Source organism: Taudactylus pleione, unplaced genomic scaffold, assembly GCF_031769625.1.
Source record: "Taudactylus pleione unplaced genomic scaffold, aTauple2 ptg001975l, whole genome shotgun sequence".
NCBI classification, from domain to species: Eukaryota; Metazoa; Chordata; class Amphibia; order Anura; family Myobatrachidae; genus Taudactylus; species Taudactylus pleione.
This window is the reverse complement of record NW_028286371.1, coordinates 88805-104061: the sequence shown is the minus strand read 5'-3', so window position 1 is coordinate 104061 and position 15257 is coordinate 88805. Positions and strand designations below refer to the sequence as shown.

Below are 15257 nucleotides of genomic sequence, written 5' to 3'. Positions count from 1 at the left end.
AGAGAGGCCAGGTTAACATAAAACAAAACATTTAATCCTCCTGCCATATAAAGCAACACTTCAACTTTGGTTTTCATTATACTTTAGCATTAATATGACAATTAAAAATGTAGGCTTATGTATACTGTTTTCATTCTCTTGGTTCTATTTATTGTGATGTTGAATCCTTTTCAAATGGCCTATTCTGATATATATGCAATATCTATAATTGAGGCATACCTGGGAGACACTTTGAATCAAATTATTTAAATGCATTTTAAAATGAGCTGTTTTATGTTAGTGTGGTGTGTACATAATAGAGATCCAAAATTTGTCATATTTTCCATGGCTTTCCAACTTTAGGATCCATAGGGTAGAATTATTTCAAAATGTTATAGCCGGACATCTTTATAGAGTTATTTGTAGTCATTAGTGGTCATTACCCTGAGTGTGCTTGCACGTGTAGAGTATATATGCTTACATGTTCAAATCAGCCTTCAGTTATATCTATTGGCACCTATGTTCAAAATATTGGTATCAATTGCACAAGATGAAATCTGCTCTATGCAATGCAATCTTGAAGAACCTTAAGATGACCATAAACACAACAATTGTAATTGAAAAAAGTACATTTACCAGAAAAGATTTGAAATTTGCTGTATATCAATTTCCATCCTCAACCAGACACCAAAATGTGTATAACATAACTTAACCAAGTGGCTCCATAGCTTTAAATGCTCTTTTTAAAGTTAAACAATTGGAAATCTCTTATATTTATTTTATAATGATGGTGAATAACCATGCTGGGAGTTTCAGTTTGAAGGAAATTGGTCCAATAAAAGAAAACACAAATGTTTTCAAATATGCTCTTGAAACCAGTCAATAGGTTAGACTGAATGTGATATGTGTCTTTCCAATTTGGCTATACAAGTGTGTGTATTCATCATCTTCTCGTTTAGCATACTATTGCAATATAGGTTGCTGCAAATTAAGTAATGACACATTAGGCCCCAGTGAGATTTGAACTCATGACCCTTGGTTTACAAGACCAGTGCTCTAACCCCTGAGCTATGGAGCCACTTGGTTAAGTTATTTTATACACATTTTGGTGTCTGGTTGAGGATGGAAATTGATATACAGCAAATTTCAAAACTTTTCTGGTAAATGTACTTTTTTCAATTACAATTGTTGTGTTTATGGTCATCTTAAGGTTCTTCAAGATTGCATCAAGACAGTCACATAAAATTGGCAAAGTAGTTGTAGTCATCTATAATGGACTAGGAATGTATTACTTTACTTCTTAACGAGCTGTAGGAGAGAGGCCAGGTTAACATAAAACAAAACATTTAATCCTCCTGCCATATAAAGGGACACTTCAACTTTGGTTTTCAATATACTTTAGCACTAATATGACAATTAAAAATGTAGGCTTATGTATACTGTTTTCATTCTCTTGGTTCTATTTATTGTGATGTTGAATCCTTTTCAAATGGCCTATTCTGATATATATGCAATATCTATAATTGAGGCATACCTGGGAGACACTTTGAATCAAATTATTTAAATGCATTTTAAAATGAGCTGTTTTATGTTAGTGTGGTGTGTACATAATAGAGATCCAAAATTGGTCATACTTTCCATGGCTTTCCAACTTTAGGATCCATAGGGTAGAATTATTTCAAAATGTTATAGCAGGTCATCTTTATAGAGTTATTTGTAGTCATTAGTGGTCATTACCCTGAGTGTGCTTGCACGTGTAGAGTATATATGCTTACATGTTCAAATCAGCCTTCAGTTATATCTATTGGCACCTATGTTCAAAATATTGGTATCAATTGCACAAGATGAAATCTGCTCTATGCAATGCAATCTTGAAGAACCTTAAGATGACCATAAACACAACAATTGTAATTGAAAAAAGTACATTTACCAGAAAAGATTTGAAATTTGCTGTATATCAATTTCCATCCTCAACCAGACACCAAAATGTGTATAACATAACTTAACCAAGTGGCTCCATAGCTTTAAATGCTCTTTTTAAAGTTAAACAATTGGAAATCTCTTATATTTATTTTATAATGATGGTGAATAACCATGCTGGGAGTTTCAGTTTGAAGGAAATTGGTCCAATAAAAGAAAACACAAATGTTTTCAAATATGCTCTTGAAACCAGTCAATAGGTTAGACTGAATGTGATATGTGTCTTTCCAATTTGGCTATACAAGTGTGTGTATTCATCATCTTCTCGTTTAGCATACTATTGCAATATAGGTTGCTGCAAATTAAGTAATGACACATTAGGCCCCAGTGAGATTTGAACTCATGACCCTTGGTTTACAAGACCAGTGCTCTAACCCCTGAGCTATGGAGCCACTTGGTTAAGTTATTTTATACACATTTTGGTGTCTGGTTGAGGATGGAAATTGATATACAGCAAATTTCAAAACTTTTCTGGTAAATGTACTTTTTTCAATTACAATTGTTGTGTTTATGGTCATCTTAAGGTTCTTCAAGATTGCATCAAGACAGTCACATAAAATTGGCAAAGTAGTTGTAGTCATCTATAATGGACTAGGAATGTATTACTTTACTTCTTAACGAGCTGTAGGAGAGAGGCCAGGTTAACATAAAACAAAACATTTAATCCTCCTGCCATATAAAGGGACACTTCAACTTTGGTTTTCAATATACTTTAGCACTAATATGACAATTAAAAATGTAGGCTTATGTATACTGTTTTCATTCTCTTGGTTCTATTTATTGTGATGTTGAATCCTTTTCAAATGGCCTATTCTGATATATATGCAATATCTATAATTGAGGCATACCTGGGAGACACTTTGAATCAAATTATTTAAATGCATTTTAAAATGAGCTGTTTTATGTTAGTGTGGTGTGTACATAATAGAGATCCAAAATTGGTCATATTTTCCATGGCTTTCCAACTTTAGGATCCATAGGGTGGAATTATTTCAAAATGTTATAGCCGGACATCTTTATAGAGTTATTTGTAGTCATTAGTGGTCATTACCCTGAGTGTGCTTGCACGTGTAGAGTATATATGCTTACATGTTCAAATCAGCCTTCAGTTATATCTATTGGCACCTATGTTCAAAATATTGGTATCAATTGCACAAGATGAAATCTGCTCTATGCAATGCAATCTTGAAGAACCTTAAGATGACCATAAACACAACAATTGTAATTGAAAAAAGTACATTTACCAGAAAAGATTTGAAATTTGCTGTATATCAATTTCCATCCTCAACCAGACACCAAAATGTGTATAACATAACTTAACCAAGTGGCTCCATTGCTTTAAATGCTCTTTTTAATGTTAAACAATTGGAAATCTCTTATATTTATTTTATAATGATGGTGAATAACCATGCTGGGAGTTTCAGTTTGAAGGAAATTGGTCCAATAAAAGAAAACACAAATGTTTTCAAATATGCTCTTGAAACCAGTCAATAGGTTAGACTGAATGCGATATGTGTCTTTCCAATTTGGCTATACAAGTGTGTGTATTCATCATCTTCTCATTTAGCATACTAAAGCAGACTATTGCAATATAGGTTACTGCAAATTAAGTTTTAGCAGCAGTAACAATAATGACACATTAGGCCCCAGTGCTCTAACCCCTGAGCTATGGAGCCACTTGGTTAAGTTATTTTATACACATTTTGGTGTCTGGTTGAGGATGGAAATTGATATACAGCAAATTTCAAATCTTTTCTGGTAAATGTACTTTTTTCAATTACAATTGTTGTGTTTATGGTCATCTTAAGGTTCTTCAAGATTGCATCAAGACAGTCACATAAAATTGGCAAAGTAGTTGTAGTCATCTATAATGGACTAGGAATGTATTACTTTACTTCTTAACGAGCTGTAGGAGAGAGGCCAGGTTAACATAAAACAAAACATTTAATCCTCCTGCCTTATAAAGGAACACTTCAACTTTGGTTTTCATTATACTTTAGCACTAATATGACAATTAAAAATGTAGGCTTATGTATACTGTTTTCATTCTCTTGGTTCTATTTATTGTGATGTTGAATCCTTTTCAAATGGCCTATTCTGATATATATGCAATATCTATAATTGAGGCATACCTGGGAGACACTTTGAATCAAATTATTTAAATGCATTTTAAAATGAGCTGTTTTATGTTAGTGTGGTGTGTACATAATAGAGATCCAAAATTGGTCATACTTTCCATGGCTTTCCAACTTTAGGATCCATAGGGTAGAATTATTTCAAAATGTTATAGCCGGACATCTTTATAGAGTTATTTGTAGTCATTAGTGGTCATTACCCTGAGTGTGCTTGCACGTGTAGAGTATATATGCTTACATGTTCAAATCAGCCTTCAGTTATATCTATTGGCACCTATGTTCAAAATATTGGTATCAATTGCACAAGATGAAATCTGCTCTATGCAATGCAATCTTGAAGAACCTTAAGATGACCATAAACACAACAATTGTAATTGAAAAAAGTACATTTACCAGAAAAGATTTGAAATTTGCTGTATATCAATTTCCATCCTCAACCAGACACCAAAATGTGTATAACATAACTTAACCAAGTGGCTCCATAGCTTTAAATGCTCTTTTTAAAGTTAAACAATTGGAAATCTCTTATATTTATTTTATAATGATGGTGAATAACCATGCTGGGAGTTTCAGTTTGAAGGAAATTGGTCCAATAAAAGAAAACACAAATGTTTTCAAATATGCTCTTGAAACCAGTCAATAGGTTAGACTGAATGCGATATGTGTCTTTCCAATTTGGCTATACAAGTGTGTGTATTCATCATCTTCTCATTTAGCATACTAAAGCAGACTATTGCAATATAGGTTGCTGCAAATTAAGTTTTAACAGCAGTAACAATAATGACACATTAGGCCCCAGTGAGATTTGAACTCACGACCCCTGGTTTACAAGACCAGTGCTCTAACCCCTGAGCTATGGAGCCACTTGGTTAAGTTATTTTATACACATTTTGGTGTCTGGTTGAGGATGGAAATTGATATACAGCAAATTTCAAAACTTTTCTGGTAAATGTACTTTTTTCAATTACAATTGTTGTGTTTATGGTCATCTTAAGGTTCTTCAAGATTGCATCAAGACAGTCACATAAAATTGGCAAAGTAGTTGTAGTCATCTATAATGGACTAGGAATGTATTACTTTACTTCTTAACGAGCTGTAGGAGAGAGGCCAGGTTAACATAAAACAAAACATTTAATCCTCCTGCCATATAAAGGGACACTTCAACTTTGGTTTTCATTATACTTTAGCACTAATATGACAATTAAAAATGTAGGCTTATGTATACTGTTTTCATTCTCTTGGTTCTATTTATTGTGATGTTGAATCCTTTTCAAATGGCCTATTCTGATATATATGCAATATCTATAATTGAGGCATACCTGGGAGACACTTTGAATCAAATTATTTAAATGCATTTTAAAATGAGCTGTTTTATGTTAGTGTGGTGTGTACATAATAGAGATCCAAAATTGGTCATATTTTCCATGGCTTTCCAACTTTAGGATCCATAGGGTGGAATTATTTAAAAATGTTATAGCCGGACATCTTTATAGAGTTATTTGTAGTCATTAGTGGTCATTACCCTGAGTGTGCTTGCACGTGTAGAGTATATATGCTTACATGTTCAAATCAGCCTTCAGTTATATCTATTGGCACCTATGTTCAAAATATTGGTATCAATTGCACAAGATGAAATCTGCTCTATGCAATGCAATCTTGAAGAACCTTAAGATGACCATAAACACAACAATTGTAATTGAAAAAAGTACATTTACCAGAAAAGATTTGAAATTTGCTGTATATCAATTTCCATCCTCAACCAGACACCAAAATGTGTATAACATAACTTAACCAAGTGGCTCCATAGCTTTAAATGCTCTTTTTAAAGTTAAACAATTGGAAATCTCTTATATTTATTTTATAATGATGGTGAATAACCATGCTGGGAGTTTCAGTTTGAAGGAAATTGGTCCAATAAAAGAAAACACAAATGTTTTCAAATATGCTCTTGAAACCAGTCAATAGGTTAGACTGAATGCGATATGTGTCTTTCCAATTTGGCTATTCAAGTGTGTGTATTCATCATCTTCTCATTTAGCATACTAAAGCAGACTATTGCAATATAGGTTACTGCAAATTAAGTTTTAGCAGCAGTAACAATAATGACACATTAGGCCCCAGTGCTCTAACCCCTGAGCTATGGAGCCACTTGGTTAAGTTATTTTATACACATTTTGGTGTCTGGTTGAGGATGGAAATTGATATACAGCAAATTTCAAAACTTTTCTGGTAAATGTATTTTTTCAATTACAATTGTTGTGTTTATGGTCATCTTAAGGTTCTTCAAGATTGCATCAAGACAGTCACATAAAATTGGCAAAGTAGTTGTAGTCATCTATAATGGACTAGGAATGTATTACTTTACTTCTTAACGAGCTGTAGGAGAGAGGCCAGGTTAACATAAAACAAAACATTTAATCCTCCTGCCATATAAAGGGACACTTCAACTTTGGTTTTCATTATACTTTAGCACTAATATGACAATTAAAAATGTAGGCTTATGTATACTGTTTTCATTCTCTTGGTTCTATTTATTGTGATATTGAATCCTTTTCAAATGGCCTATTCTGATATATATGCAATATCTATAATTGAGGCATACCTGGGAGACACTTTGAATCAAATTATTTAAATGCATTTTAAAATGAGCTGTTTTATGTTAGTGTGGTGTGTACATAATAGAGATCCAAAATTGGTCATATTTTCCATGGCTTTCCAACTTTAGGATCCATAGGGTGGAATTATTTCAAAATGTTATAGCCGGACATCTTTATAGAGTTATTTGTAGTCATTAGTGGTCATTACCCTGAGTGTGCTTGCACGTGTAGAGTATATATGCTTACATGTTCAAATCAGCCTTCAGTTATATCTATTGGCACCTATGTTCAAAATATTGGTATCAATTGCACAAGATGAAATCTGCTCTATGCAATGCAATCTTGAAGAACCTTAAGATGACCATAAACACAACAATTGTAATTGAAAAAAGTACATTTACCAGAAAAGATTTGAAATTTGCTGTATATCAATTTCCATCCTCAACCAGACACCAAAATGTGTATAACATAACTTAACCAAGTGGCTCCATAGCTTTAAATGCTCTTTTTAAAGTTAAACAATTGGAAATCTCTTATATTTATTTTATAATGATGGTGAATAACCATGCTGGGAGTTTCAGTTTGAAGGAAATTGGTCCAATAAAAGAAAACACAAATGTTTTCAAATATGCTCTTGAAACCAGTCAATAGGTTAGACTGAATGCGATATGTGTCTTTCCAATTTGGCTATACAAGTGTGTGTATTCATCATCTTCTCATTTAGCATACTAAAGCAGACTATTGCAATATAGGTTACTGCAAATTAAGTTTTAGCAGCAGTAACAATAATGACACATTAGGCCCCAGTGCTCTAACCCCTGAGCTATGGAGCCACTTGGTTAAGTTATTTTATACACATTTTGGTGTCTGGTTGAGGATGGAAATTGATATACAGCAAATTTCAAATCTTTTCTGGTAAATGTACTTTTTTCAATTACAATTGTTGTGTTTATGGTCATCTTAAGGTTCTTAAAGATTGCATCAAGACAGTCACATAAAATTGGCAAAGTAGTTGTAGTCATCTATAATGGACTAGGAATGTATTACTTTACTTCTTAACGAGCTGTAGGAGAGAGGCCAGGTTAACATAAAACAAAACATTTAATCCTCCTGCCTTATAAAGGAACACTTCAACTTTGGTTTTCATTATACTTTAGCACTAATATGACAATTAAAAATGTAGGCTTATGTATACTGTTTTCATTCTCTTGGTTCTATTTATTGTGATGTTGAATCCTTTTCAAATGGCCTATTCTGATATATATGCAATATCTATAATTGAGGCATACCTGGGAGACACTTTGAATCAAATTATTTAAATGCATTTTAAAATGAGCTGTTTTATGTTAGTGTGGTGTGTACATAATAGAGATCCAAAATTGGTCATACTTTCCATGGCTTTCCAACTTTAGGATCCATAGGGTAGAATTATTTCAAAATGTTATAGCCGGACATCTTTATAGAGTTATTTGTAGTCATTAGTGGTCATTACCCTGAGTGTGCTTGCACGTGTAGAGTATATATGCTTACATGTTCAAATCAGCCTTCAGTTATATCTATTGGCACCTATGTTCAAAATATTGGTATCAATTGCACAAGATGAAATCTGCTCTATGCAATGCAATCTTGAAGAACCTTAAGATGACCATAAACACAACAATTGTAATTGAAAAAAGTACATTTACCAGAAAAGATTTGAAATTTGCTGTATATCAATTTCCATCCTCAACCAGACACCAAAATGTGTATAACATAACTTAACCAAGTGGCTCCATAGCTTTAAATGCTCTTTTTAAAGTTAAACAATTGGAAATCTCTTATATTTATTTTATAATGATGGTGAATAACCATGCTGGGAGTTTCAGTTTGAAGGAAATTGGTCCAATAAAAGAAAACACAAATGTTTTCAAATATGCTCTTGAAACCAGTCAATAGGTTAGACTGAATGCGATATGTGTCTTTCCAATTTGGCTATACAAGTGTGTGTATTCATCATCTTCTCGTTTAGCATACTAATGCAATATAGGTTGCTGCAAATTAAGTAATGACACATTAGGCCCCAGTGAGATTTGAACTCATGACCCTTGGTTTACAAGACCAGTGCTCTAACCCCTGAGCTATGGAGCCACTTGGTTAAGTTATTTTATACACATTTTGGTGTCTGGTTGAGGATGGAAATTGATATACAGCAAATTTCAAAACTTTTCTGGTAAATGTACTTTTTTCAATTACAATTGTTGTGTTTATGGTCATCTTAAGGTTCTTCAAGATTGCATCAAGACAGTCACATAAAATTGGCAAAGTAGTTGTAGTCATCTATAATGGACTAGGAATGTATTACTTTACTTCTTAACGAGCTGTAGGAGAGAGGCCAGGTTAACATAAAACAAAACATTTAATCCTCCTGCCTTATAAAGGAACACTTCAACTTTGGTTTTCATTATACTTTAGCACTAATATGACAATTAAAAATGTAGGCTTATGTATACTGTTTTCATTCTCTTGGTTCTATTTATTGTGATGTTGAATCCTTTTCAAATGGCCTATTCTGATATATATGCAATATCTATAATTGAGGCATACCTGGGAGACACTTTGAATCAAATTATTTAAATGCATTTTAAAATGAGCTGTTTTATGTTAGTGTGGTGTGTACATAATAGAGATCCAAAATTGGTCATACTTTCCATGGCTTTCCAACTTTAGGATCCATAGGGTAGAATTATTTCAAAATGTTATAGCCGGACATCTTTATAGAGTTATTTGTAGTCATTAGTGGTCATTACCCTGAGTGTGCTTGCACGTGTAGAGTATATATGCTTACATGTTCAAATCAGCCTTCAGTTATATCTATTGGCACCTATGTTCAAAATATTGGTATCAATTGCACAAGATGAAATCTGCTCTATGCAATGCAATCTTGAAGAACCTTAAGATGACCATAAACACAACAATTGTAATTGAAAAAAGTACATTTACCAGAAAAGATTTGAAATTTGCTGTATATCAATTTCCATCCTCAACCAGACACCAAAATGTGTATAACATAACTTAACCAAGTGGCTCCATAGCTTTAAATGCTCTTTTTAAAGTTAAACAATTGGAAATCTCTTATATTTATTTTATAATGATGGTGAATAACCATGCTGGGAGTTTCAGTTTGAAGGAAATTGGTCCAATAAAAGAAAACACAAATGTTTTCAAATATGCTCTTGAAACCAGTCAATAGGTTAGACTGAATGCGATATGTGTCTTTCCAATTTGGCTATACAAGTGTGTATTCATCATCTTCTCATTTAGCATACTAAAGCAGACTATTGCAATATAGGTTGCTGCAAATTAAGTTTTAGCAGCAGTAACAATAATGACACATTAGGCCCCAGTGAGATTTGAACTCATGACACCTGGTTTACAAGACCAGTGATCTAACCCCTGAGCTATGGAGCCACTTGGTTAAGTTATTTTATACACATTTTGGTGTCTGGTTGAGGATGGAAATTGATATACAGCAAATTTCAAAACTTTTCTGGTAAATGTACTTTTTTCAATTACAATTGTTGTGTTTATGGTCATCTTAAGGTTCTTCAAGATTGCATCAAGACAGTCACATAAAATTGGCAAAGTAGTTGTAGTCATCTATAATGGACTAGGAATGTATTACTTTACTTCTTAACGAGCTGTAGGAGAGAGGCCAGGTTAACATAAAACAAAACATTTAATCCTCCTGCCATATAAAGGAACACTTCAACTTTGGTTTTCATTATACTTTAGCACTAATATGACAATTAAAAATGTAGGCTTATGTATACTGTTTTCATTCTCTTGGTTCTATTTATTGTGATGTTGAATCCTTTTCAAATGGCCTATTCTGATATATATATACCAGTGCTCTAACCCCTGAACTATGGAGCCACTTGGTTAAGTTATTTTATACACATTTTGGTGTCTGGTTGAGGATGGAAATTGATATACAGCAAATTTCTAATCTTTTCTGGTAAATGTACTTTTTTCAATTACAATTGTTGTGTTTATGGTCATCTTAAGGTTCTTCAAGATTGCATCAAGACAGTCACATAAAATTGGCAAAGTAGTTGTAGTCATCTATAATGGACTAGGAATGTATTACTTTACTTCTTAACGAGCTGTAGGAGAGAGGCCAGGTTAACATAAAACAAAACATTTAATCCTCCTGCCTTATAAAGGAACACTTCAACTTTGGTTTTCATTATACTTTAGCACTAATATGACAATTAAAAATGTAGGCTTATGTATACTGTTTTCATTCTCTTGGTTCTATTTATTGTGATGTTGAATCCTTTTCAAATGGCCTATTCTGATATATATGCAATATCTATAATTGAGGCATACCTGGGAGACACTTTGAATCAAATTATTTAAATGCATTTTAAAATGAGCTGTTTTATGTTAGTGTGGTGTGTACATAATAGAGATCCAAAATTGGTCATACTTTCCATGGCTTTCCAACTTTAGGATCCATAGGGTAGAATTATTTCAAAATGTTATAGCCGGACATCTTTATAGAGTTATTTGTAGTCATTAGTGGTCATTACCCTGAGTGTGCTTGCACGTGTAGAGTATATATGCTTACATGTTCAAATCAGCCTTCAGTTATATCTATTGGCACCTATGTTCAAAATATTGGTATCAATTGCACAAGATGAAATCTGCTCTATGCAATGCAATCTTGAAGAACCTTAAGATGACCATAAACACAACAATTGTAATTGAAAAAAGTACATTTACCAGAAAAGATTTGAAATTTGCTGTATATCAATTTCCATCCTCAACCAGACACCAAAATGTGTATAACATAACTTAACCAAGTGGCTCCATAGCTTTAAATGCTCTTTTTAAAGTTAAACAATTGGAAATCTCTTATATTTATTTTATAATGATGGTGAATAACCATGCTGGGAGTTTCAGTTTGAAGGAAATTGGTCCAATAAAAGAAAACACAAATGTTTTCAAATATGCTCTTGAAACCAGTCAATAGGTTAGACTGAATGCGATATGTGTCTTTCCAATTTGGCTATACAAGTGTGTGTATTCATCATCTTCTCATTTAGCATACTAAAGCAGACTATTGCAATATAGGTTGCTGCAAATTAAGTTTTAGCAGCAGTAACAATAATGACACATTAGGCCCCAGTGAGATTTGAACTCATGACACCTGGTTTACAAGACCAGTGATCTAACCCCTGAGCTATGGAGCCACTTGGTTAAGTTATTTTATACACATTTTGGTGTCTGGTTGAGGATGGAAATTGATATACAGCAAATTTCAAAACTTTTCTGGTAAATGTACTTTTTTCAATTACAATTGTTGTGTTTATGGTCATCTTAAGGTTCTTCAAGATTGCATCAAGACAGTCACATAAAATTGGCAAAGTAGTTGTAGTCATCTATAATGGACTAGGAATGTATTACTTTACTTCTTAACGAGCTGTAGGAGAGAGGCCAGGTTAACATAAAACAAAACATTTAATCTTCCTGCCATATAAAGGAACACTTCAACTTTGGTTTTCATTATACTTTAGCACTAATATGACAATTAAAAATGTAGGCTTATGTATACTGTTTTCATTCTCTTGGTTCTATTTATTGTGATGTTGAATCCTTTTCAAATGGCCTATTCTGATATATATATATACCAGTGCTCTAACCCCTGAACTATGGAGCCACTTGGTTAAGTTATTTTATACACATTTTGGTGTCTGGTTGAGGATGGAAATTGATATACAGCAAATTTCTAATCTTTTCTGGTAAATGTACTTTTTTCAATTACAATTGTTGTGTTTATGGTCATCTTAAGGTTCTTCAAGATTGCATCAAGACAGTCACATAAAATTGGCAAAGTAGTTGTAGTCATCTATAATGGACTAGGAATGTATTACTTTACTTCTTAACGAGCTGTAGGTGAGAGGCCAGGTTAACATAAAACAAAACATTTAATCCTCCTGCCTTATAAAGGAACACTTCAACTTTGGTTTTCATTATACTTTAGCACTAATATGACAATTAAAAATGTAGGCTTATGTATACTGTTTTCATTCTCTTGGTTCTATTTATTGTGATGTTGAATCCTTTTCAAATGGCCTATTCTGATATATATGCAATATCTATAATTGAGGCATACCTGGGAGACACTTTGAATCAAATTATTTAAATGCATTTTAAAATGAGCTGTTTTATGTTAGTGTGGTGTGTACATAATAGAGATCCAAAATTGGTCATACTTTCCATGGCTTTCCAACTTTAGGATCCATAGGGTAGAATTATTTCAAAATGTTATAGCCGGACATCTTTATAGAGTTATTTGTAGTCATTAGTGGTCATTACCCTGAGTGTGCTTGCACGTGTAGAGTATATATGCTTACATGTTCAAATCAGCCTTCAGTTATATCTATTGGCACCTATGTTCAAAATATTGGTATCAATTGCACAAGATGAAATCTGCTCTATGCAATGCAATCTTGAAGAACCTTAAGATGACCATAAACACAACAATTGTAATTGAAAAAATTACATTTACCAGAAAAGATTTGAAATTTGCTGTATATCAATTTCCATCCTCAACCAGACACCAAAATGTGTATAACATAACTTAACCAAGTGGCTCCATAGCTTTAAATGCTCTTTTTAAAGTTAAACAATTGGAAATCTCTTATATTTATTTTATAATGATGGTGAATAACCATGCTGGGAGTTTCAGTTTGAAGGAAATTGGTCCAATAAAAGAAAACACAAATGTTTTCAAATATGCTCTTGAAACCAGTCAATAGGTTAGACTGAATGCGATATGTGTCTTTCCAATTTGGCTATACAAGTGTGTGTATTCATCATCTTCTCATTTAGCATACTAAAGCAGACTATTGCTGCAAATTAAGTTTTACCAGCAGTAACAATAATGACACATTAGGCCCCAGTGAGATTTGAACTCATGACACCTGGTTTACAAGACCAGTGCTCTAACCCCTGAGCTATGGAGCCACTTGGTTAAGTTATTTTATACACATTTTGGTGTCTGGTTGAGGATGGAAATTGATATACAGCAAATTTCAAAACTTTTCTGGTAAATGTTCTTTTTTCAATTACAATTGTTGTGTTTATGGTCATCTTAAGGTTCTTCAAGATTGCATCAAGACAGTCACATAAAATTGGCAAAGTAGTTGTAGTCATCTATAATGGACTAGGAATGTATTACTTTACTTCTTAACGAGCTGTAGGAGAGAGGCCAGGTTAACATAAAACAAAACATTTAATCCTCCTGCCATATAAAGGAACACTTCAACTTTGGTTTTCATTATACTTTAGCACTAATATGACAATTAAAAATGTAGGCTTATGTATACTGTTTTCATTCTCTTGGTTCTATTTATTGTGATATAGGTTGTTAGTGTGGTGTGTACATAATAGAGATCCAAAATTGGTCATACTTTCCATGGCTTTCCAACTTTAGGATCCATAGGGTAGAATTATTTCAAAATGTTATAGCCGGACATCTTTATAGAGTTATTTGTAGTCATTAGTGGTCATTACCCTGAGTGTGCTTGCACGTGTAGAGTATATATGCTTACATGTTCAAATCAGCCTTCAGTTATATCTATTGGCACCTATGTTCAAAATATTGGTATCAATTGCACAAGATGAAATCTGCTCTATGCAATGCAATCTTGAAGAACCTTAAGATGACCATAAACACAACAATTGTAATTGAAAAAAGTACATTTACCAGAAAAGATTTGAAATTTGCTGTATATCAATTTCCATCCTCAACCAGACACCAAAATGTGTATAACATAACTTAACCAAGTGGCTCCATAGCTATAAATGCTCTTTTTAAAGTTAAATACTTGGAAATCTCTTATATTTATTTTATAATGATGGTGAATAACCATGCTGGGAGTTTCAGTTTGAAGGAAATTGGTCCAATAAAAGAAAACACAAATGTTTTCAAATATGCTCTTGAAACCAGTCAATAGGTTAGACTGAATGCAATATATGTCTTTCCAATTTGGCTATACAAGTGTGTGTAATCATCATCTTCTCATTTAGCATACTAAAGCAGACTATTGCAATATAGGTTACTGCAAATTATGACACATTAGGCCCCAGTGAGATTTGAACTCACAACCCCTGGTTTACAAGACCAGTGCTCTAAGCCCTGAGCTATGGAGCCACTTGGTTAAGTTATTTTATACACATTTTGGTGTCTGGTTGAGGATGGAAATTGATATGCAGCAAATTTCAAAAATTTTCTGGTAAATGTACTTTTTCAATTACAATTGTTGTGTTTATGGTCATCTTAAGGTTCTTCAAGATTGCATCAAGACAGTCACATAAAATTGGCAAAGTAGTTGTAGTCATCTATAATGGACTAGGAATGTAATACTTTACTTCTTAACGAGCTGTAGGAGAGAGGCCAGGTTAACATAAAACAAGACATTTAATCCTCCTGCCTTATAAAGGAACACTTCAACTTTGGTTTTCATTATACTTTAGCACTAATATGACAATTAAAAATGTAGGCTTATGTATACTGTTT

At 33.0% G+C, this 15257-nt stretch overlaps 6 non-coding genes across 6 annotated transcripts; all 6 read right to left on the bottom strand.

The window, feature by feature from the left end:
* Positions 1-984: 984 nt before the first annotated feature.
* TRNAT-UGU (transfer RNA threonine (anticodon UGU)) lies at positions 985-1057 on the bottom strand. The gene has a single exon. It is a non-coding gene; the product is annotated as a tRNA-Thr (tRNA).
* Positions 1058-2278: 1221 nt separating this feature from the next.
* Positions 2279-2351, bottom strand: TRNAT-UGU (transfer RNA threonine (anticodon UGU)). The gene has a single exon. It is a non-coding gene; the product is annotated as a tRNA-Thr (tRNA).
* A 2533-nt stretch (positions 2352-4884) lies between these two features.
* Positions 4885-4957, bottom strand: TRNAT-UGU (transfer RNA threonine (anticodon UGU)). Its single transcript has one exon. It is a non-coding gene; the product is annotated as a tRNA-Thr (tRNA).
* A 3788-nt stretch (positions 4958-8745) lies between these two features.
* Positions 8746-8818, bottom strand: TRNAT-UGU (transfer RNA threonine (anticodon UGU)). The gene has a single exon. It is a non-coding gene; the product is annotated as a tRNA-Thr (tRNA).
* Positions 8819-13629: 4811 nt separating this feature from the next.
* Positions 13630-13702, bottom strand: TRNAT-UGU (transfer RNA threonine (anticodon UGU)). The gene has a single exon. It is a non-coding gene; the product is annotated as a tRNA-Thr (tRNA).
* A 1116-nt stretch (positions 13703-14818) lies between these two features.
* Positions 14819-14891, bottom strand: TRNAT-UGU (transfer RNA threonine (anticodon UGU)). The gene has a single exon. It is a non-coding gene; the product is annotated as a tRNA-Thr (tRNA).
* Between the last annotated feature and the right edge of the window lie 366 nt (positions 14892-15257).